We start from the raw sequence: 22,428 nt of genomic DNA on the forward strand, positions 1-22,428 counted from the left end.
CATCATCTCTGTACAGGAGAACTTGTTTGACAGAATGAGTGGCCCCCACGTGACTGGAGTCTAAGGTTTCTCATTGCATTGATGACCCTCCACCCTGTTTCTTAGATGTTCTTAGGTTAAATCTACAGATTTAATTCCTCTTCCTCCTCAATTTCTTCTCCTCCCCCTCCTGCTTTTCCTTCTTTAAAAAATCTGTGCCAATTTCTAATTTATTGTGGGTGGCATGGAGGGAATTCTTCACACTTCATTGGGTCCTGCTTCCCATTTCAGAAGCTCCACAGTTTGTCTCCTGTGTCCCCTCCCCTCCCCTGGCTGCCACCCTGCTGCCTGTCCAGTTTTTGTTTCAACTGCTCTGTGGCCAACAGGAACCCTTCCTCTTGGGTTTGAGCCTCTCAGTACCCATTTAAAGTGTTCATGTCTCTATAGTAGTTTTTCCCTCCCAAGACTCTTACATCTTCATTCTCCCCTTAACTCTAACAGCAGTGTGGTCTGTAAGGCGTCGTTAGTCACCACTGTGTGCAGAAGGGAAACTGAGACCTAGACTGCCATGTGGGGCATGGGGCAGAGTCTGGCCTTGCCTGGTGGCTTGCTGCCTGTGGGTCCCTGGAAAATCACAGAGCCTTCCAGGGCTGTGTCCTCACTGGTCGTGTGGGAAAGACCTAAGTAAGATTTCCATGCCCGTAAGGCAGTGCCGTGGTAGAGAGGAAGGGCTTTCCGGCTTCCCGTTCTGGTTCCGTCACTTAGTTCTGTGGTCTGGGACAAACCAGCAGGCCTCAGTTTCCTCACCTGTAACATGGTGATACCAACAGTGACCCCACAGGACTGCTGTGACTATTCGGGTGCTTCTTGGGAAGGCCAGCACCAGGCCTGACCTGTGTTTAGGCCTTCAGGGTGTGGTAGCTGTTCCGTCTCCTCTCCCTTCTGGAACTCGGCTGTTTGTCCAAGGGAACCCCAGCCGTTAGTGGTGGAACTAGAACCCAAGTCTGCTGGCTGCCGGCCCGGAGCCCCCGGGTGGAGCTCCCTGTAAGTCCTGGGGTGGCATCCAGAGAGGGTGGGCCTGGGGCCACCGAGGTGAGACTCGGTGCCCGTTAGCCCTGGTGCAGGGGGACTTCCCGCTGGGAACTCTCAGCACAGTGGCAGGGGACCCATGAGGTCACACACCAAGAAACTGTGAGTCATAGGGACCCCTGCACCCCTGCAAAGCTGCCCTGCAGCCCCAGTGCCAGCTGGGAAATTGTTTCCTGGATTCCTGTTGATTTTCACGTTGAGGAGGAGTATGGCTGTCCCCACACACTGCTGTGTGATAGTAATGCTGACACTTACCCAGGGCCAGCTGGGAGCCAGGAAATGTGCTCAGTGTAGGACCTGTGCTCTTGCTAATCTCACAGCAAGGAAGGCACTGCTAACTCCATTTTATGAAAGAACCAGGCCAATTGACCAGTGAGGGGCGGAGCCAGATTTGAACCCAGGTCTGCTTGGCCCCAAAGCTCATGTTCTGTGCATGAAATTGTATGACCTTCCGTCGAGTAACATTCACCACGAGGCTTCTCCAGCAGTCATTTAATAATAGAATGCTGGGCTTCTCTGGTGGCGCAGTGGTTGGGAGTCCGCCTGCCAATGCAGGGGACGCGGGTTCGTGCCCCGGTCCGGGAAGATCCCACATGCCGTGGAGCGGCTGGGCCCGTGAGCCATGGCCCCTGGGCCTGCGCGTCCGGAGCCTGTGCTCCGCAACGGGAGAGGCCACAACAGTGAGAGGCCCGCGTACCGCAAAAAAAAAATTAAAAATAATAGAACGCTTGTTCACATCCCAAAACCCACATCCACTGTCAGTCTACGTCAGCCCTGACCAACTAATTTTCACCATGGGTCAAATTGGATTTGGCCAAGTTACCACTGTTGAAGAGAAAAATAGATGAGTCCCAAAACTTGCTATAAAATGGGAGGGAGGATAAGGTGGCCCCTGTGTTGGATGCCTCGTGCCAGCTTAGGAAGAGGGAGAATTAGCTGACATGCACCTTACTTTCCTGGTTCGCCTTAAGTAACTTCTTAGGCACTTTTGGAAAAACCTGCACATCTATAATGCATGGTCTGGATACCATCACAATGGAAGCATGCTGTGGGTCAAGAACCGATTCGGTCCTTATTGAGAGCCTCCTTTCATCGCTAGAATGTGCCGTGTTCCTTCCGTCACAGGAACTTTGCACAGCCTATTCATTGTGCTGGCAACACCTTTTCTTTCTGTCTTTTCCCTCCTGGCCCCCACCCTATTTTGTTTCACTAATTTATTCTTAGGGCTCAGATTAAAGACTAATTCTTTAGGAAAGCACCACTGACCCTTTCCTGTGGCTAGATCTACCCCTGACATATGCTATTATAGCAGTAATCATACTTCTTCAGAGCACCGCTATTATAGTTATTTCTAATTTATTAATGTTGGTTTCCCCACTAGAGGATAAGCTCCATGAAGGCAGGGACCACATTGGTCTCAACTGTTGTATGCCTAGTGGTTTGCACTTGCCTGCTATATACTAGGCACTCAGTCAACAATGGATGGACCAATGAATGGTTGGATAGATGGATTGAGCTAGTTAACTTCATTTCCTTTACCTTAATTCCAGCCAATATACTCTTCTTGCAGGAAAGGGGGATTGTAATCGCCTGTTTATATGTCTCCCTTGGGTCTCTTTGAAGAAGAACCCATATTGAGGACACTAGAATCTAGCCCAGCACCTGATCCATAAAAGTTGGCTGTGTGGTCTAAGCTTAATCTTGCCCATGAGTGATTCCAAGAACTATTGCTCCTGTCGGGGAGCCTGGAGAATTATTTTCCCATGTTGAGAATAAGGATGAAACACTCATGGAAACTGAGGGAAGTCCATCCCTGCTTCCCACCTCGTGCCATGGTTTAGCTTCTTGGTAAGATCTGCTATTGAAGTTGCCAGTTACTCTGTTGACTTATTTATACATAAATAGTTATTCCTGTAACCTTCACTTAGCCAACATTCAGAGATGATAGACAATCTTGGTAACATCACAGACATCGCTTCCAAAGCATTCCCTTGCTATAGGAATGTTTATGATGTGCTTATCGCTAGAATTTCATGAGCAGCAAACTCCCAAATTGCAAATGACTTAGCATTTGAAGCAGCGAGTGAGAGTGTATGTGTGTACGCACTTAAAAAAAAAAAAAAGACTTTGAAAAGGGAATTTTTTCTTCTACAGAGATATCTTCTAGAGTTTAAAATAAGAACTACATAAAAGCTGAGAGTTTAGAGGAATGAGCACTTTCTCTTAAGCGTTCAAATGGGGGAAAATGACTTGTAATCTCTCCCTCAAGTATTAAGGCAATAGGCATTTAAAGGCTTTTTTGGGAGCTGGCTGTCACAGACAAAAGATTTCTCAATTTAAAAAACATCATTTTTATAACATTAAATGGTAGGAATGAACGCCAGCAGCCCTCTTGACATTTTGGAAATGCTTTATTTTTTGAAACGTCCCAGTCCATTTTAATAGATGACACTTTTGTTCTTCCCATTCCGGGCAGTAGCTTCGGCTGGGGTTGCCATAGTTACAATTGGAAGTTCAAGGTAGAGCAGGACAGGGCTCCAGGCACAACTTCTGACCAGGTTCCCGTGAACCCAGTGTGTTGGTGCCACCACCTCAGACACCCCCCCGCCACACTTTCCCAAAGTCCCTGCTGTAACTCTCCTTCTTGGAGAGAGACTCTCTGAACAGTCTGAACTATAGTCCAGAGGGTGAATTTGACATCATTTTTATTTCCAACCACCCTCTCTGAACCAAGAGCTCAGCCAGACATCTCAGGAAGGTTGCACTCTTTACAAACGTTTCCTATAGCAATGCTTCTCAGCTGTGGTTTGTGGAATGGTGCTGGTCTGCAAGCTGTTAACCGGTCCACGAGATCAGTACAGAAATTGAGAGGAAGCGCTTAGAAACTCTCATGCCGATTTGACAGAGTAAGCTGTTGAATCATTAAGAAGTAGGCTTGTACTCTATGAATATTTTTGTCATTTCATTTTTCTACCAGTTCCTTTTCTTATATTTTATAAATGTGTTCATCCGTGGGCTTCCCTGGTGGCGCAGTGGTTGAGAGTCCGCCTGCCGATGCAGGGGACACGGGTGCGTGCCCCGGTCCGGGAAGATCCCACATGCTGCGGAGCGGCTGGGCCAGTGAGCCATGGCCGCTGAGCCTGCGCGCCCGGAGCCTGTGCTCCGCAACGGGAGAGGCCACAACAGTGAGAGGCCCGTGTATCGCAAAAAAAAAAAAAAAAAAAAGTGTTCATCCGTGATGGATCAGAAATTAAAAACAAAGAACTGGTCCTTCATAACAAAGAGCTTGAGAAGCCCTGTGCTGTAGCGCTTGTAAGCTGCCTCTGCTCCCTGTGGGACAGGTAGGCTGTTGAATGAACTTGGGGAAATCACAGCACTTACCAAATTATCTTGTAGTGAAACATGTGTATGTCTCTCTCTCTCTTCTCTCTCTCTCCCTCTCTCTCTCTCTCTCTCTCTCTCTCTCTTTCTCTCTCTCTCTCTCTCTCTCTCTCTCTCTCTCTCTCTCTCTCGCTAGGCTGTTGCTTGAAAGCAGGGACTGCATCTGATTCATCTTTGTAGCCTCGTTCCTTAGAGCCCTGCCTGGCACATCGGAGGGCGTGGGAAACATTCGTCCTGCGCCTGTCTGCTCCCCAATGACATGAGAGTGGCTGAGGCCAGCCTCGCGAGCTCCCGCGGCTTCTGGATAGTGTCCTTGGCAGGCTGGTGATGGAGAGCTGGGAGCAGACGATGAAGAAGTGACCTTTCTTTCTCTTTTTCCCACAGAACTAGGCCTCCTCTTCCCACCTGCCCAGCAGCATGAGAGCAGCACGACTGGCCGGCCGCAGGAGAAGCCCCCAGAGCCAGGCCCCCAACCCGACCATCTGCTGCGGAGGCCAAGGTGAGCTTGCCTCCCTTTTCCTGGAAAGTCTCGGCATTTTCATTTGAACTAATTCTTTATGCTTTTGTAATCCCTTGCCATATGCTGGGAAAATGGGGTTTACTGGGACATGGGTAGACTGAAAAAGTACATGTCAGCCTAATGGGGCAAAACGTGCTCATTTCGGCTAATGGAGAGGCCAATGGTGGAGCAGAAAGGACACTGGATTGAGTTTCTGGGGACTGAAGCTCTCATTATTCCTCCACCACCTCCTGAATCTGGGACCTTGGGCAGATCTTTTGGGGATCGGGTATCCAGGGAATTTTGGATGAAGGAATCTCTGGGATAGGATAGAATTGGAAGGATGGTCCACTCATGGTCTGGGACTCCCTGGACAGTCTCCTGTCCCACACAGGGTCATAAAGGGCCTTAGAGGATAAGCCAGGCCAATTCCCGGCCAATGTTGAGCAACGAATTGTTAGAAAATTCTTCCTAATATTGAGAAATTCTTCCTCTCTGAAATTTCTATCTTCTCTCCTCTGCTCTGCCACATGGACCCACAAAGACTGGGCTTTCAAAGACTCTTCCACATGACCCTCTCTTTGGATTTGGAGATGGCTGTCGTGACTCTGATTTTCTTTTTTGTATAAATTCTCCCTGGAGACTGGCACCACTCACCTTGTCCTCTTGTCCCGTCCGTGTTAGAAAGGGGTTCATCACCTCCAGTGTTGGTCCTCAGTGCTCACTCAGCCAGTACCATCCTCAACAGAGAATCCTTCGTTCGCCACTCATTCTTCAGGACATATTAAGAGACCCCTTTGTGACAGTCACTGTACTAGACTCTGGAGATACCTCAGTGAACAAGAAAGACAGGGTCTTTTTCTTTTTTAAGATAAAATAGGTATGGATCCTTGGAGAGAGTTTGAAATAAGCATTGAACCATTTCTGTGTGCTCCTTTTAAATATTTTATCTTTTCAACTTTTTTCTTAAATGTTTTATGAGTGCTGGAAAAAGCGTGTACTCTCTAATTATTAGATATATAGTAGTTTTTTATATATGATCATTAAAATAAGCTAGTTCATTGTGCTGTTCAAATCATCTGTAATATGTCCTTGTCTGTTTTTGTCTGACTAATCTTCTCAATAACACATTATTGAGAGACATGTTAAAAATCTCCCATTGGATTTGTCCATTTCTCCTTGTAGTGCCCAAAATTTTGCTCATGTATAAAATTTTGTATATTTTAAGGCAATGCTGTTTGGTTAGAACAGGTGTATCTTACTGATGAATTGGGATTCATTTCAACCATGTTTATATTTGTTTTTTTTCTGCTCCTTCTTTTTGGTTGAGGTGTTTTTCCCTCCTCATTCCATCTTCTGTCTTCTTATTTGGAAGTTATGCGCTCTGTATCTGTTCTTTCAAATGTTAAGCCCATCTATTTTAACAGGCATACTTAACAAAGTCTAAAATTAATCAGTGTCTTTACCTGCCTCCCCCAAAACACAAGAACCATAAACTGGTTTAATTCTAACCACTACCTCTCCCAATTTATATACAATTGTTATCCTGTGTTTTCATCCTGTCCTGTTTTTTTCCCTACAATTTAGACGTCATTGTTTTATATGATGTGTTTGTATCCACATTCTTATCCATATCTTTTCTCACCATTCTTTCATGAATTGGAGATCATTATCCTTCTGCCTAAAATAAACCCCTTTAGCATTATCCTTTAGTGAGAGTCTGTTGGTGGTAAACTTTCAAGTTGTTTTTGCTTTGGTTTGGTTTGGTTTTTGTTGGCTTGACACTATATTTTGCTCTCAATTTTGAAAGGTAGCTTTACTGGATATTTTCTCTTCGGTCACTGAAACCATTATTCCACTACCTTTGGCTCTGAATGTTGCTGTTGAGAAGTTGGCTGTTGGTCTTCCTTTATAAGTGACCTGGCATTTCACTCTAGTTACATTAAAGATGTTGCTGCTTTCTTTGGTGTTCTGCCACTTCTCTCTCATGTAGCTAGGTGTCAGTTTCTCTGTCTTTATTCAGTTCGGGTTTCATTGGGATTCCTAGAGCTAAAGATGAGTGTCTTTCAACAGTTCTGGAGGATTCTCACCCTTCATTCTTTGAATATTGACTCTTTCCCATTCTTTCTAATAGCTCCTTTTGGAACTCCAGTTAGACATATGGTGGACCTTCTCATTCTGTTCTCCGTATCTCATAACCTCTATTCCATATTTCTCACCTCTTTGTCCCTCTGTGCTGAACTCTGAATAATTTCTTCCAACCTGTCTTCCATTTAATTTATTCTGTGTTTCAAATGCTGTTTAATCCATCCACTGAAATTTTTTCTTTTCAGCTTCTTTATTTATCATTTCTAGAAGTTCTGGTCCATTGTTTTTTAAATCTGCTTGGTGATTTTCTCTTATTTCTTGCTTATATTTGCAAACTTCTTGATTTCTTTAACATATTGAAATTGCTATTTAGAAATAGTAGAATTTCATGTCTGGTAATTGAGAATCTGAAATCTTTGCAGGTCTGATTCTGCCGTCTGTTGCTTCTGCTGGCTAGTACTCATAATGCCTTGTTTCCTTGTTGTTGTTATTTTCTTTGAGCTGTTCATTTTCCTTAGAACTTTACCTTTGTGAACTATTTGAGGTATGGCTTGAAGTTAATTTTTCCAGAGACGTTTTGCATTAACTTCTGCTAGTTGTCTGGGAGCACTCCCAATCAAAAATCACTTTAAATTCATTTTCTACCCAAAGCTTTTCTGGCTACATAAGGAGCATGAATTCAAACTGCAAATCTGTGTGAGATCCAGCTTATGGGTTCAGATTTCTACGCAGCCCAAGGTCAGGTTTCCTCGTGGTCTCCTTTTGTGTTGGGGGTCTATTTCTCATTCATTGAGGGTGGAGCCTTTTGAAGTCCCAATTTTATGAAGGAACTAAGCTTTTCCTCCTGTTTCCTGAACGCTCTGCAGCTCTCATGGGAAACTTAGAATCTGTAGGGTTTGGCAGGAACCCTCAGGGCAAAAGCCAGGTTTGCTGCTAGCTTACATCCCAAAGTTCCTGCTTTTGGTTTTGTTTTTGGTCTTCGAAGAATCCTTCCATTTATACCAGTTCAGCAGTGTGTATACAGTCTTTTTATTTTAAATTTTAAACAGCATGTTAAGTTGTTTCAGTTGGGAAGGTCAAGTAGGGTATCTGATCTGCCATATTGCCAGAAGGTCTGTTTTCTTTCTTTTCTACCATAGCCCCATGGGGCAGGAATTACTATTCCTTGTTCACAGAAGAATGAACCAAGGCTCAGAAAGGACACGTAACTGACTGCAGTCACGGGGCTAGCAGGTGATGGACCGGCAAGGAGTATATCCCTCCCCTATCCCCTTTTCCCACCTTTGCTCTCCTCAGAATAACTTAACCAATTTTGGGGGGATTAGCTTTATGCTCACAGAGGATATAAGTTCCTACCAGAATAAATAAATAGTTGGGCAGCTTTGTAAAATTTGTTTATGAATCTATTGTTTATCTTCCTCGAGAGAGGAAATGGCTTCTGCATATTTTGTGGTTTGTTTCTCCCGTGGTCCCCAGCAACCTTCCTGCTTCATTCCCACTTGGCAAAGACCTCCTGGACCTGCAGCCAGATCCCATGTGCACCTCAAGGTTGAGGACAAGACCCCAACTTCCTCTTGTCCTCATGCTCTCTCTCCTTCTTCTCCCTTCCCTTGTGCCTCTTTTCTACACCCCCCAACCCCATCCTTCCTGCTGTTAGTTTTCCTGTCTCCTGTCTGTGTGCCTTTCATCAGAGGGGAGGCCACAGAGCACAGTGGTTAGACGTTTTGAGCTTGGGGGCAGGAGAAAGAGCTGAGTTTGAACCTAGCTCTGCCTCTCACTAGCTTCGTCTCTCTGAGCTTCCATTTCTTCATCTGCAACATGGGGACCACAGGCAAAGCTGTTCACGGTTGAAATGAGATGATGTATGTATGTAAAGCTTGTAACAGGAGCTTGGAGCATCACAAGCACCCAGTCCGTGGTACTCAACACCATCATGACTAAGAACAGACCCCTTCAAGACTCGCACCCTTGTTCAGTGATGCTCTCATGCTGGCAGAGCTGGTTTATGAAATGTGATGGAAATGGAGGCAGGAGTCTAGGGTCAATGTGGGATTCCCAGCCCCGCTGGGGTGTTCTTAAAAATAATCAAAGGGAAAGCAGAACACACTGGTCTGGCCAGTGTTTGCACAGGCTATAAACCATGGGTTCTAGAAATGTTCATCCCTAGAGATGGGGCATCTCAGCATCTCAGCCCTCCCTCCAGGCTGTTCCTTCTGTCTTAGAACCATGAGAGCTCTGGAACCTCATGACATCACTCGCTGGGGAGTTGTGCCTGTGGTGCCCACAGCCCGGTCAGTGGATGGCACACCGACTCTGCTGGACATGTGTCCAGAAGGGGCAGGATGGGTGGTCTCCACTGTCCATTTGACTTCCATTCTTAAAGCTGACATGACTGCTTATAAACACACACTCCCTGCTCATAAGTAAGTGACTTTATATTACACTCAGATTTGTGTCACTTCCTGATTTGATATCTATCAGGCAACAACTTTTTTAGCACCTGCTATTTGTAGTGACTCTGGGCTTTGTACAGTGGGCAAGTGTTATGAAAAATGCAGAGTTGCTATGACCCTAAAACTACTCTGAAAAAGTCTATTCACTTAAAAAGACTTTATGACCAAGAAATGCATAAAGGATAAAACTCCTTCACAAGATTAAGTGCCAGGTATTCAGAATAGGTTTCCAGGGGGGACAGCACTGTGCCTTCGAGTGCTCAGGGAAGACTTCCTGGGGAAGGCTAGGAAGAAGACTGGGGCTGGCCCCGTGGGGCAGGTAGGGTGAGGTGGCTGGAAAAGGAACCTTGTACATTGGGGGTGTCGAAGTGGTGTGAACTGAGGTTTAGAGATGGGCATTCTCTTGAGCTAGTGAGACCCAGTGCAGTGCTTCTAGCCCCACAGATGGCCTCTGTGGTGTCTCTTCGAGAGCCACCTCCACTAGCATATCAAGTGCCCTGACAAGTCCTGCAATCATGTTTGACTGTGCTTCCCCAGGTTTCCCAACTGTGTCTGGTCATGCATGGCCAATGAACATGGTGGTCTTGAATGGATTTGCATTTGCCTTTTTATCTCCCTGCAAATGCTACCAACTCACTTTTGTAAAACAGGGATTGACAACTTTCTTTAAAAATTCAGGCTGTGGGGATGAAAAAATTATTTCCAAATAATTTTCAAAGACAAGTCAACCACTTGTCTTCCTTTTCCAAGTGTGGCTCTAATACTTAGAAGGGTGGGGTTTTGCAGGAGCCTCAAGATTGATGCTGCTGCACTAGGGAGGGAGCTGACTCCCAAGACGATGTCCACCGACATTCTCGACCTAGCTGAGGGGCCAGGCCCAACCCCACCCCATCCCCACCCTGCGTGCAAACCTCAAAGTCTATTAACGGCCTCTCTCCAGATAATGATTCATGCTTCCTGTCCCTCCTCCTTTCTAGTTACTCAGAGCTGTGAGCCAAGATTGATTACTTACACCATCCAACTGGCCTCGCCCACGGGGAGCTCAACTGGTAGATTAAATATTCTTCATGGGCGACACCCCAGGTTGAGTTCTCCTTGTCAGCTGAGTCCTGCGCAGTGAAACAAGGGGTTGTCCCAGATGCAGATGTGGAGATGGTTTGCAGAACTAGGGAGTCGGGACACATCATGTTCGGGAGTATGTGAGGAGTTTGGGGAGCCGGGGTTACTGTGAATAGAGAAACAAGGAGGTGCCCCGGGCACGGGACTCATACACTGCCATGGCCTCATAAAATCCAACAGAAATAGCTTCTAAGCTGAGTCTTTAGATGCTTCTCTGGAGACTGACTCTCTGTTCCTTCTTGCTGTTAGGTGGTCCTGTTTCTCAAACCATTTTCATAATCTTTATTACACTCGTCATATAGATTATTCTATTTTTAAAAAATTAAAACACTCTAACTGAGCTTAAGTCTGCCCCGATAACCTCCCCGACTCACTCAGTTCCTTTTCCAAAATACCGCAGAACCGAGACGGACATCCAGGTGTCCTGATTCCCAGTGTTCTTTCCCCCCAGGGGACCAGGGTCCTTAGGGCTCGGCTGTCAGTGGTGGAAAACCATACTGCCTCAGTATCCTGCCTCAAGGTTGCTGGGTGTCCCAGAGACAGGCAGGGTCTGGGAGGTTCATCCAGCTAAGCCCTCGCTGGTCAGAGCCAGAGGGACCTCCTTGCAGTCCGTCAGGTCCAGCCTCCTCATTCTGCAGATGCTGAGTCTGAGATGCAGGGAGAGGAAGTCATTTGCCCAACAAGGTCGCAGGGCCAGTCTCCTTTTCTGTTTGGCCCGGGTTATCTTTATATTGGGTTTGCATTTCCTGAATACGCAGCAACTGGGTAGGGGGTGGAGGGCAGGGGAAGTGGGCTTAGAAGAGCCCCGTCTGAGAATGTTTAAATTTCCTGTGAGTGTCCCATGAAGAGGGAGATAATCTATGTGCACATGATCCAGAGGAGAGGGGGAGGCTTGGTTTAGGTCCAGAAGATGGAGAGCGGAGGGGGAGAAGCAGGAGGGCAAATGGGAGCAATTCAGAGACGTTTTTGTGACGTTTTTATAGGTGAGATAGAAATAAATAGAGGCTTGTTTCTTTGCATTTCCTTGTTGCCTTCTTGTTTGCGCTTTTGGAGAACACTCAAGTCACGTGGAGGCTCTTGTTTTAGTCGTGGTCCTTTGTGGTTCTGGGGGGTACCTCTGGCCGAGGACCAGAGACCTCTGCTCTTGTCTCCCTCAGGTTGGCTTCTTCCTGGCACATGTGGTCCTTTGGAAATCTCTTCCCCCCTCAGAGCGTCCATAGCTTAGCTCAAAATGGGAGTACAGCCTCCTGCTGGGCTGCCTCACAGAAAGACAGTGGGTATGAGGGTGCCCCCCACATGTTAAGGGTTGGCTTCATCTTCTCCCTAACTTCTGGGAGGCTGGCATGGACACTGAGTGGTTCGGAGCTTCCACCAGGAAGGGTCTCGTTTGCCCGTCAGATCAGGCGGCAGATGTGGGCACCAAGGCCGCCCCAGGCTTGCCTTGGTACAGCCTTGCCAGACAGTGTGCCCCACGTTCCTTAAAGGGGGCCGTTGTTTAAGCAGGCCAGGAGGCTGTAACTGAAAGTAAGGAAACGGCAGATATAGACAGAGTTACTGCCAATTTCCTGGAGTCTGGGAGCTGGGGGCCCCCTTGCAACAGGAAGGGAAGTAGATTATTTCCTTATCTGGTATCATGGAGGGAATGAAATGTCTCTTTCCGGGTAACTGGGGCAGCACCTTTCAACTTCTCGCTTTAATCATAACCACAAATATTCCTAACCTTTAGGTGGCCACTCAAGAATTACATCTCTTTACCTCTCCTGGGGTCTTGAGCAGCTTGAGAGCCAGACCCCAGAGAGCAGAACACCCCCTTCATTACCAGTAACCACACTAGAGAGCTTGGCCTGACTCATGGCCACACTGAGTCCCTCTTAGGCACCTCCAAGTCTCACTGACCCATGGAGATCCACAGGCCTCTCTCGCAGGGACCCACCTGCCCCAGAAAGCAAGTCTGCCCCATGAGCATGTCACATGGGCATCTGTATCCTCCTGCTTCTTCCTCTGCCTGATGAACAGTATGCTAAACGCACATCAGCCTTTCCACGGTGACGCTGGATCTTTAGGGATAAAGGAGAATGTCCTCTGATGCAGTGGTGCTTTCAGGAGGGTGTCAGGGAGGGCCCACACGACTGTGGGTTTTCTCTCTTCCTTCCTGTGTCCACTTCTAGCCATTTCTGCCCCTGAGCACCGTGCTGCTCACTGAAACAAAGGGAGGGCTGAAGGTTGCCCAGGAAACAAATAACCAAATGTATTCAATCATGACTGAGTCATTGAGCCTTGATGTCAACTGTACTCAAGTCAAAACAAACCAACAGAAACCCCACCCAGGCGGTGAGACTTTGTGAGTTCTCCCTGGACACCACGCATGTCCTGAACATTCTCCTGTTTAATCTTCACCAAAAACCTGGAATAATTAGGTGGTGTTATTCCTCTTTGACAGATGTCAATACTTAGGCTCCAAAAAACCCAAAAAAGATTAGATCAGCCTGCCCGGTTCTCACTTTGCCAGTGGAACATTATGATTTGAACTCTGGTCTTCTGACTCCAGAGCCCAGTACTTTGGGTGTTTCTGTGAGGAAAACGCCTGCCACGTAATCCATGTGTTTCTCTCCAATGAGAAAAGTTCCTGATGAGTTCAAGAAAAGAAAATTTCCAGAGCGCTGAAGCTAGCCCTTTAAACCTGGAAAGAGAAAGGGTTTTTGGTATAAAGTGCATCAGATTCTTTCTCAGACTTCCAAGTTCACGGCTATATGCTAGAGGGTTGGAGGCTGCCTGCAGCTGATGGCCAGGACGTGTCTATACCAGGGTATAAGCCAGCTCTCCTTGACCCTTCAGAACATGGAGAGCGCTGCAGGGGTCCAACTAGGGGGAAGTAGCTTCATGCTACTCAGATCTGCGATGGGTGAATGAAGGACACCGCACGGTATCAGAGAAGCCTCATCCTGGCATCAGAGGGCTGGAGGTTTAACCCTTCGTCACAATTGTGTGGCCTTGAGTGCATCGTCCCCTGCATGTGAATTTCCTCATCTTTCAAATGGAGAAAACAATTCTGACCTCACCGGCTTGTTGTGGGGACAAAGTAAGATAGTGGGTGTCGGTGCTTTGTCCAGTGCTTTCCAGAATGTTACTGTCGGCCATGAGAACAAGCACCCCCTCCCATGAACTCCTCAATGTCCCTACCAGAGACTCCACGTGGGCCAGAGGATTCGTGGCTGTGGCCCCGGGGGACGGGTCTGCTGTGAGCTCCACTGACGTCAGGCAGACACACCCACGGCCGCCAGGGCGGGTCACTCTCCATGTCAGCACTGACCTCCTCGTGCCAGGGCTGTTGGAGAGAAGGAGCCATGAGCTTCGCCCTCTTCTGCTCAGGAAAAGGAAAGAGAACAAAAAGAAAGGGGGAAAAAAAGAAAAATTGATTTTCTTTAACCTGTGGCTATTTTCCCTTTCTCCCCTCCTTGTTATGAGTGGGATTGCCACTTAACTTTTTTATAATTAAAAAAAAAAAGATGTTCTGGGTGAGGGAACGTAATATTCAGACATGTTGAGCTGACAGCTGATGGGCGTGTTGTCAATACATCATCACCACAAATCGTGTGGCAAGGGTTGGTGGGGAGGAGATTTGTGTGTACGTGTGTGCGCGCGCGCACACTTGAATGATTTTAAGTGAAGGTCCCATGACCCCTATGGAAAGCAGCTCCTGTGGAAGGTTAGCCAGGGAGATGGTCAGCCCTTAGGGTAGGAATGGGAAGTGGGCTTCCATTGTGAATTGAGTGGGGGGGTCTTCTCCATGTGAGCCTGTGGAAGCAAAAGGTCTCCCCTTCCTCTCTCTTTCTCTCCCTCTTTTGTGTCCTTAGCACCCAGTGGGTGCCCTGTATTATGCTGACCGCAGTAGACAGAGTTGATGAGGCACTCCTTGGAAGAGGTCTCAGTTTGATGGTGGATGCGGATAAAGCAGCTGGGACCAGTGCTCTAAGGGGTGTAATAAAGACACGCAACCTGAGTCCTGCCATTCTCACTTGCCCTCCAGGCATTCTTCCTCCCATCCCTGCCTTCACTTACTGCCTGTGTCAGGGGACTCACCAACCTCTCTTGAGCCTTGGAGCCCTCAGTCCAGCTGCCTCTGTGACAGCTCCAGTGAAACAGCTTTCGTGGTGCTCCGTCTTCACAGATGCGAATCTAGGCATCATCTTGACACTCCTCCCTCCCACACCCCCCTGGCCATCTCATCACTAAGTCCTATCAGCTTCACCCCCACATGCCCCTCCATCACCACCCACATCCAAGCTGCCTGGCCTGGACCATCGCTAAGTCGAGTCTCGCTCCCCATATCCTCACTCACCCTCCTCCAGTCTGTTCTGACCAGGGGTCCACAAACTATGGTCCATGGGCCAAACCCAGCCACTGCCTGATTTTGTAGAGCCCGTGAGCTAAACATGGCTTGTGCATGTAAACATTTGATGATACGCGGCACTGACTTTGAACCCAATTAAGCAAAAGGTTATCCCTCTAAAAAATAAGTCCATTCTTCTCATTAGTAGATCTATTTACATTAAATTGTACTCGATTACTATTATATTTTGAGTTGCCTCAAAAAGTTTGCAGAAATTTGTTTTTTCTCTTACTCTGTAAGCGTCTACATCATAGCCTCGATTTTGCTTCCTGGCTGTGAACCCTGCAATATATACTTTCTGGCCCTTTACAGAAAACGTTTGCTGACCTCTGGTCTATCCTGTGGCCTTTTCAACATGGAAATCTGATCAGTCACACATGCTTGTACATGCACACACACACACACATACATACATCATACATCACATACACACATCCAAACACTTGAATCGTTCCCCATTGCTCTTGGTATAAAGATAAAACTCCTTACCTTCAAGAACCTGGGGTGGTCTGGCCCCTGCCCCCTCTCCATTTTCATTGCCATGCGCCTATCCTGGCCACTCTGGCCTTCTCTTAGTTCCTGTGTCCACCGTGTTCCCACCTGCCACAGGGCCTTTGCCTGTGTTATCCTTGAATTTATCTGGGAGGCAGCTTTCCACGCTCTATTTTCCTTATTTAAGTGCTTCTCATCCTGCAGATTGCAGTATCACTGTGACTTCCACAGAGGATCCTTCCCTGACCTTTCTGCTGAGCCCTCTATTATAACCACTCATCGCAGTCATAGATTTGTCATTGTCTGACACTCCCCCCACCCCAGACGGCAAGCCCCTGACACCACAAGAGCTGACACCATGTCATACAACCCCCTCGTGGTGTCCCCTGGTACATAGTGGGCACTCAGTAAATACCTCGTTACACTGAATGGCTGAGAATCAAGGAAGCCTTCATAAAAGATAAGTTTGAACAGGAACTAGTAGGTTGAGAAGATGCAGAATGGGAAAAAGGGGGTTTTAGGCAGAGGGACCAGTATTCTGGAGATTCTGTGTGGCTCCATGGGGGGGGGGGCGCTCAGAGTGTATATGGGTGAATGGTTGGGTAAATCATTGGAAAGGGAGGTGAGGCCAAATCATGAGGGGCTCCCTGTGCCAGCCTGAGCTCTTTGGATGCTTCTCCTGTGGGCAGAGGACACGTGGGTGGTTTGAAGCAGAAGGGTGGCGTGGACAGAGCTGCTGAGTGGACAGTAGACTGGAGGGGGCAGGACCAGCTGTAAAGGGCTCTTCCATGGACCAGGCAGTGGGGATGAGAGGAGATGGTCAGGGAATGCTATAGAGGAGGCGGCAACAGGAATTGATAGCCTACTGCAAGTGGGGGAGGTGAGCTCTTGGGGGTCCCATGTTTCTCCAGTATTTAAGATGAGTGAAGAGAGAGGAGTTAGAGCACAGGTGGAGGGATGGACATTTGTTTGAGGGTCAGGAAGTGGAGGTGGTAAATACCTGTAGTCCCCCGGTGTTCTCTGTGAAGGAGATTAGAGTTATCTGCTGAGACAGACACTTTTTGGGTTCAAGTCATAGGCTTTGGCCTCTTCCCCCATTGGCATGCAGTGGGTTCTACATGCCCCCTAAACTGTTGGGGGGTTCAGCTCGGCCAGGAGCAGCTGGGGGCTCGGGCTGGCGGTTTCTATCCCAAACAGCTCCTCTGGGGGTTAAACAGGCACGTAAAAGAGATCTTAGAGATCTGCCTTTCCTCATTCTTTTCCTAAAATGTGATGTCTAGATGTCAGCTTTGTCAGAAATCCTACCTTGAAGGCCTTTGGAAAAAAGAGTTCCACTCATGTCCGAAAATGTTCACCGAGGCCCTACACCACCCAGCTCTGCTCTGAGCACCATGGGGAATCCAACTCTTGGCCCCCAGAGGGTCTGTGCCTGACCTGAAGACACATAACTAACACATGAAATGCACAGAGACGGAATTCCCTGGCGGTCCAGTGGTTAAGACTCAGTGCTTTCACTTCTTTGGGCCCGGGTTCTATCCCTCTTCGGGGAAGTAAGATCCCGCAAGCGATGCAACGCAACAACAACAACAAAAAAGCAGAAATGCACAGAGAACAGTGCAGGAAGGTGTCATTCAGCGACATCATGACTTTTGTTTTCTTTTTTTTTTTAACATCTTTATTGGAGTATAATTGCTTTACGATGATGTGTTAGTTTCTGCTGTATAACAAAGTGAATTAGCTATACATATACATATATCCCTATATCTCTTCCCTCTTGCATCTCCCTCCCTCCCACCCTCCCTATCCCACCTCTCTAGGTTGTCACAAAGCACCGAGCTGATATCCCTGTGCTATGCGGCTGCTTCCCACTAGCTATCGATTTTACATTTGGTAGTGTATATATGTCCATGCCACTCTCTCACTTTGTCCCACCTTACCCTTCCCCGTCCCCATGTCCTCAAGTCCATTCTCTAGTAGGTCTGTGTCTTTATTCCCGTCCTGCCCCTAGGTTCTTCATAACAATTTTTTTTTTTTAGATTCCATATATATGTGTTAGCATACAATATTTGTTTTTCTCTTTCTGACTTACTTCACTCTGTATGACAGATTCTAGGTCCATCCACCTCACTACAAATAACTCAGTTTCATTTCTTTTTATGGCTGAGTAATATTCCATTGTATATATGTGCCACATCTTTTTTTTCACACACACACACACACACACACACACACACACGCACACACACACACACACACACACTGTATTTTATTTTTACAAGAGATAAATAAACTGACACCAAGCATTGTAAATGGATGGCCACAACAAAAGCAACAATGATTGCAGTTACCAAACACGAAACACACTATACTATGTCATAATATTGACATTCAGTCCAGTAATCCTCCACTGTAACAGCTCCTTTACTTTGCAGCGAAAATTGATTTGTATACTTTTTGCCTCTGAGTCCTTGTGGGATTTTTTTCTTTTTTTTACTTCAAACAGAACGTCACAAAAATTATAATCATTCTCATCAGTTCCCTCAGTCCCATGTAATTAATTTTTTTTTCATCTTGATCTTTTGTTAGCACTTTTATGAATCCATCAGTTTTCCATTAGAGTTCTGAAAATGCTTATTCATTCAGTTCAGCAGTATAGTCAGTTACCAGAAACCTGTACTTGTCAGAGTCTTTTCCATGAATTCCTTGAAGATGAAACCCTTCTATAGGAACATTTTTGCAAAAGCATCAGAGTACACCCAGAACAGTCTGTAAATGACAAAAGACTTAAAAATGACCATGGTTAAAGATTTGAGGAAAGTTCATAATAATGCAGTTGACAAGGAAATTTACTTATTTCTGAGATATACATTTTAAAGTAATAACTAGAATTATGACTTATAACATTATACCAGAACATATAAGATTTTTAGAAATTTCATGTAATGTCTGAAACATTTATGTTAACATATTTCCATACAGATAACCCAAAGAAAGTTCAGTATTAGTTGTTTTTTTAGTTTGTTCGTTTTTTTATACTACAGGTTCTTATCAGTCATCAATTTTATACACATCAGTGTATACATGTCAATCCCAATCGCCCAATTCAGCACACCACCATCCCCACCCCACCGCGGTTTCCCCCCCTTGGTGTCCATACGTTTGTTCTCTACATCTGTGTCTCAACTTCTGCCCTGCAAACCGGTTCGTCTATACCATTATTCTAGGTTCCACATACATGCGTTAATATACGATATTTGTTTTTCTCTTTCTGACTTGCTTCACTCTGTATGACAGTCTCTAGATCCATCCACGTCTCATCAAATGACTCAATTTCATTCCTTTTTAGGGCTGAGTAATATTCCACTGTATGTATGTCCCACATCTTCTTTATCCATTCATCTGTCAAGGGACACTTAGGTTGCTTCCATGTCCTGGCTGTTGTAAACAGTGCTGCAATGAACATTGTGGTACATGACTCTTTTTGAATTATGGTTTTCTCTGGGTATATGCCCAGTAGTGGGATTGCTGGATCATATGGTAATTCTATTTTTAGTTTTTTAAGGAACCTCCATACTGTTCTCCATAGTGGCTGTATCAATTTACATTCCCACCAACAGTGCAAGAGGGTTCCCTTTTCTCCACACCCTCTCCAGCATTTATTGTTTGTAGATTTTTTGACATCATGCTTTTTTGTAGTGTATTGAAGCTCCCAAGGCACATTCACATGCAGACACAGGAGTCTTTAACCAACTCCTACCTCGCCACCTTCTCCCAGACACCCACACACATAGCACCCCCTGCCCCAAATGAGGTTGGGGGCTGAGTGAGCATCAGCTACGTTCCCAAACCTGCTTGTGCCCGTTGTCCTTGTTACTGTTAGATACATCAGTTCATTAGATGTGACCTGTGAATGCAAAAGAGAAGTTTGACAAACTTGTTGGCTGCATTCCATAAACACCGAGTGGGTCTGCTTTGAGTGACACGCTGCTCGTGGCACAGTGGAGAAGGGAGAGAGAGATGTAAAGGCAGAGGTATGAAGACAGTCCTGCTCCTAAAGAACTTAAAATCTAGCATTGGTTGAAAAATAGAACACCCAAGGTTCTGGTCTGGTTCTGGTCTGAGGACTGGCCTGGAGGAGTGACGTTTCACACAAACAGAAGGATGCGTGTCTGGGCCTGCAGATCCTTCATCCAGGGCTTGGTCCTCACTTTCCCCGAGGCCCCCAGGCTCCAGGGGCCCCATGTCTGCCTGCTCACTTCAGCCGCCGGGGCCCCTGGTGGATGCATCACTTCGGCCCTCTGGTCTTATAGCAGCCGAGGGAGGCTTATTTGGCAAGAAACTGAGGCAGTGAGATGATGAGGGCCAATGACAAATGGGATATCTGTCTTGAGCGAGTCCAGACAGGCTTGGGGGCTTCCCAGGAGGGATATAAAGGATCACCAGAGGAGGAAGCAAACCCAGAAAAGGGCAAGACACCCTCTTGATTCCCTGAGGCTTCTCAGTAGCTGTTGGGTAGATGGAAGCCAAGCTCTGTGGCCCTCCCACCATCGCACACAGAACTTCAACAGCGGGAATCTCAGGTGCATGTTCACTTCCAACTTTCTTCTGTAATAATACTTGAATTCCCAGAAGCATCTGTAAATTAAAGCAGGCATTCTTCCTCGATCTTGGCGCTCGCTATCATTTGGAACAAGATCTTCCTGACAAAACTGGTCTCGGCAGCTCCCATCGGCTTGTCTCCTGCAGGATGTCTTCCCAATTCAATCCCTGGGTCTGTTCACCCTTTGCTTCTCCTCCCTCAGCAACTTCCCACGGGCCCTGGGAGCTCGCTCAGGGTGCCCCCTCATCTGATTGAGAAGGCCGGCCTCCCTCACTTGGCACTAGGACAAAGGAGACATCGCCAGGGGCAGCCAAGTCACTGAGTCAAACCTCAGTCCAGGGGCTCCAGGGCGACGGGGGATGTGAGGGGAGCTGTGAGGTCCTCTGTCTGGCTCCCTCAAGCAAACACTTGCTTAGCGTAGTGCCAGATGTGAGGCATGGGCTGGGTCCCAGAGATGAGCAAGAGGCACCTCCAGCTGCCCTTGGAGAGTTCACCCCCGCTGGGAAGGTGGGGGCAGGGTGAGGATGATCCGCCAGAACCTGGTCCACAGGGGCCTGAAGGAGGGAGTGACTCTTACTCAAGACGTGCCGGTGGGAAGGCCTCCAGCCCCAGGCATCAGAGGTCCTCCTTTCTGGCTTGTTTCTTGACTCCCAGAATTCCCCCCAAAGTCTTAGAACCCTGAGCCAGAAGGGCCTTGGCATCGCCCCAGAATGGGGCCCTGTGTTGACAGGATGCCCAAGTGTGGCTCTGACGTCATAACCCAGGGTACCTCCCGTCTGAACCGCAGAGAGAAGGGCCGAGAGAGACTGACAGACAGCCGAGCACGAGAACCTTCATGCAGTTACTTCACACACAAGGGAGCATCACAGACTTTGTTACCCAGTGAACTGTGAGCTGCTTTCCAGAAAGAAGGGGCATTTGTTTTTTGTACAGTCTAATGTCTTCAAGGTCACAGACCGAAGCCGAGCCAGCTGCTGCATTTGGGAATCGATCCTCTAACCGCACAGCCTAGCTGGAATCCTGGGCAGCACCGGGGATGCGGTCCCAGGGCACAGTGCTGGCCACCCCGCTCCCATCCCCTGCAGAGGAAGCCAGTCCGTGCTGCTGACCTGCTGGAGGCCCTCCCGGCAGCTCAGCTCGGCCCAGGGCGCTGGGTGTGGGGCTTGAGTGATAGGAGCAGAGCCCTCGGGTGCTTGACTTGTGTTTTCTTAGGTTTTTTATAATTTGCCCTGATGCTGGGGCTGGAGCCTTACGCCAGATCTACCCGCCAACCACCCCCTGCTCCTCCGTCTTCACCCCACACTCCCTGGGGCTGTGTCAGAGGGAAGCCTCCCAACCTCCCAGCCCTGCCCTGCCCTACTCTGCCCAGGAGAGCTGTAGGGAGGGCGATCCTTTCCTCGGTTGTAGTTCCAAGTGCTGATTCACAAGGCCTGAGCCTCAAGTCCTTGGGGGCAAGAGTGGAGGATCCTCCCTGCAACCCTGGCCCAAACCACTCCAGCTGGCCACCCCGCTGAGACCCTCCCTGAGGCCCCAGAGGCAAGGATTTGCCCACGGTGCCTCCTGAGTCCTGGCTGGTGTGACCTCGCCCCCCTGCCAGGCCTTCTTCCACCTCCTCCTTGTGAAATGTCATGGATCTTTAGGAAGCCTGGCACCTGCCCCCCAAGACTATAGGCCTCAAGACACAAGTTTGCGGGTCTTCATCCCCCCTAGCAGAGTCCTGGCACAGTAGGTCCTCCTTGTGAGTTTGCAGGAAAGCATATAGAGGATAAGGTCGGGTACAGATGCCAGTCTCTGGGCTTTGAGGCCAGGCGTCATGACCTAGTCAGATCTCCTGGCACAAAGTAGGTCTTCAGAATACGGTCACATTGCTCCTGAAATTCTCCTGGCAGCAACTCCGTAGGAGAAACTTGTGATTATGAAGTAGTCAGCGTTCGGGTCACCCAGGGTCTCACGTGTGACTTCTTCAGGTGTCTCCGTTGTCCTCCCTTCTTTCTGCAGACCTCTTGCCAACCTCTGGCTACTCCCATATTCTTAATCTCCCCACCCAGGCCTAGCCATTTGTCAAGGCGGGTGGTTTGAAAAACTGTATCCAGGAATATATCAATAGGGCCCACTCAGACCATTCCTCCAGGAAGCCACCCTAGACTCCTGAGTCCCCTGCTTTTCTTCCTGTGTCTTCAGCATCGTTCACACTGCTCCATGCCAGCTAGGGCGGGAGGGAAGCGGTGTGTGGCAGTCACGGGGGGAAGACGATGTTATTAATTCCCTGGTAGAGAACTGCTGGCCCAGAGGAGAGGGCACTGACAGTAAGGGTCCGCACACCAGAAAGTGAAATAGC

At 47.8% G+C, this 22,428-nt stretch overlaps 1 protein-coding gene across 5 annotated transcripts in view; it reads left to right on the forward strand.

Annotated features, from left to right (window-relative positions):
- The window catches only part of TRERF1 (transcriptional regulating factor 1), a 203,286-nt gene that overhangs the window by 131,980 nt on the left and 48,878 nt on the right, over positions 1-22,428 (forward strand). For all 5 annotated transcript variants that reach the window (XM_079933563.1, XM_079933567.1, XM_079933568.1 and 2 more), the window contains exon 4: positions 4,834-4,948. The gene's annotated coding sequence lies outside the window, so the exon portion shown is untranslated. The remainder of the gene's footprint in view (positions 1-4,833; positions 4,949-22,428) is intronic.

Source organism: Stenella coeruleoalba (assembly GCF_951394435.1).
Source record: "Stenella coeruleoalba genome assembly, chromosome: 10".
NCBI classification, from domain to species: domain Eukaryota; kingdom Metazoa; phylum Chordata; class Mammalia; order Artiodactyla; family Delphinidae; genus Stenella; species Stenella coeruleoalba.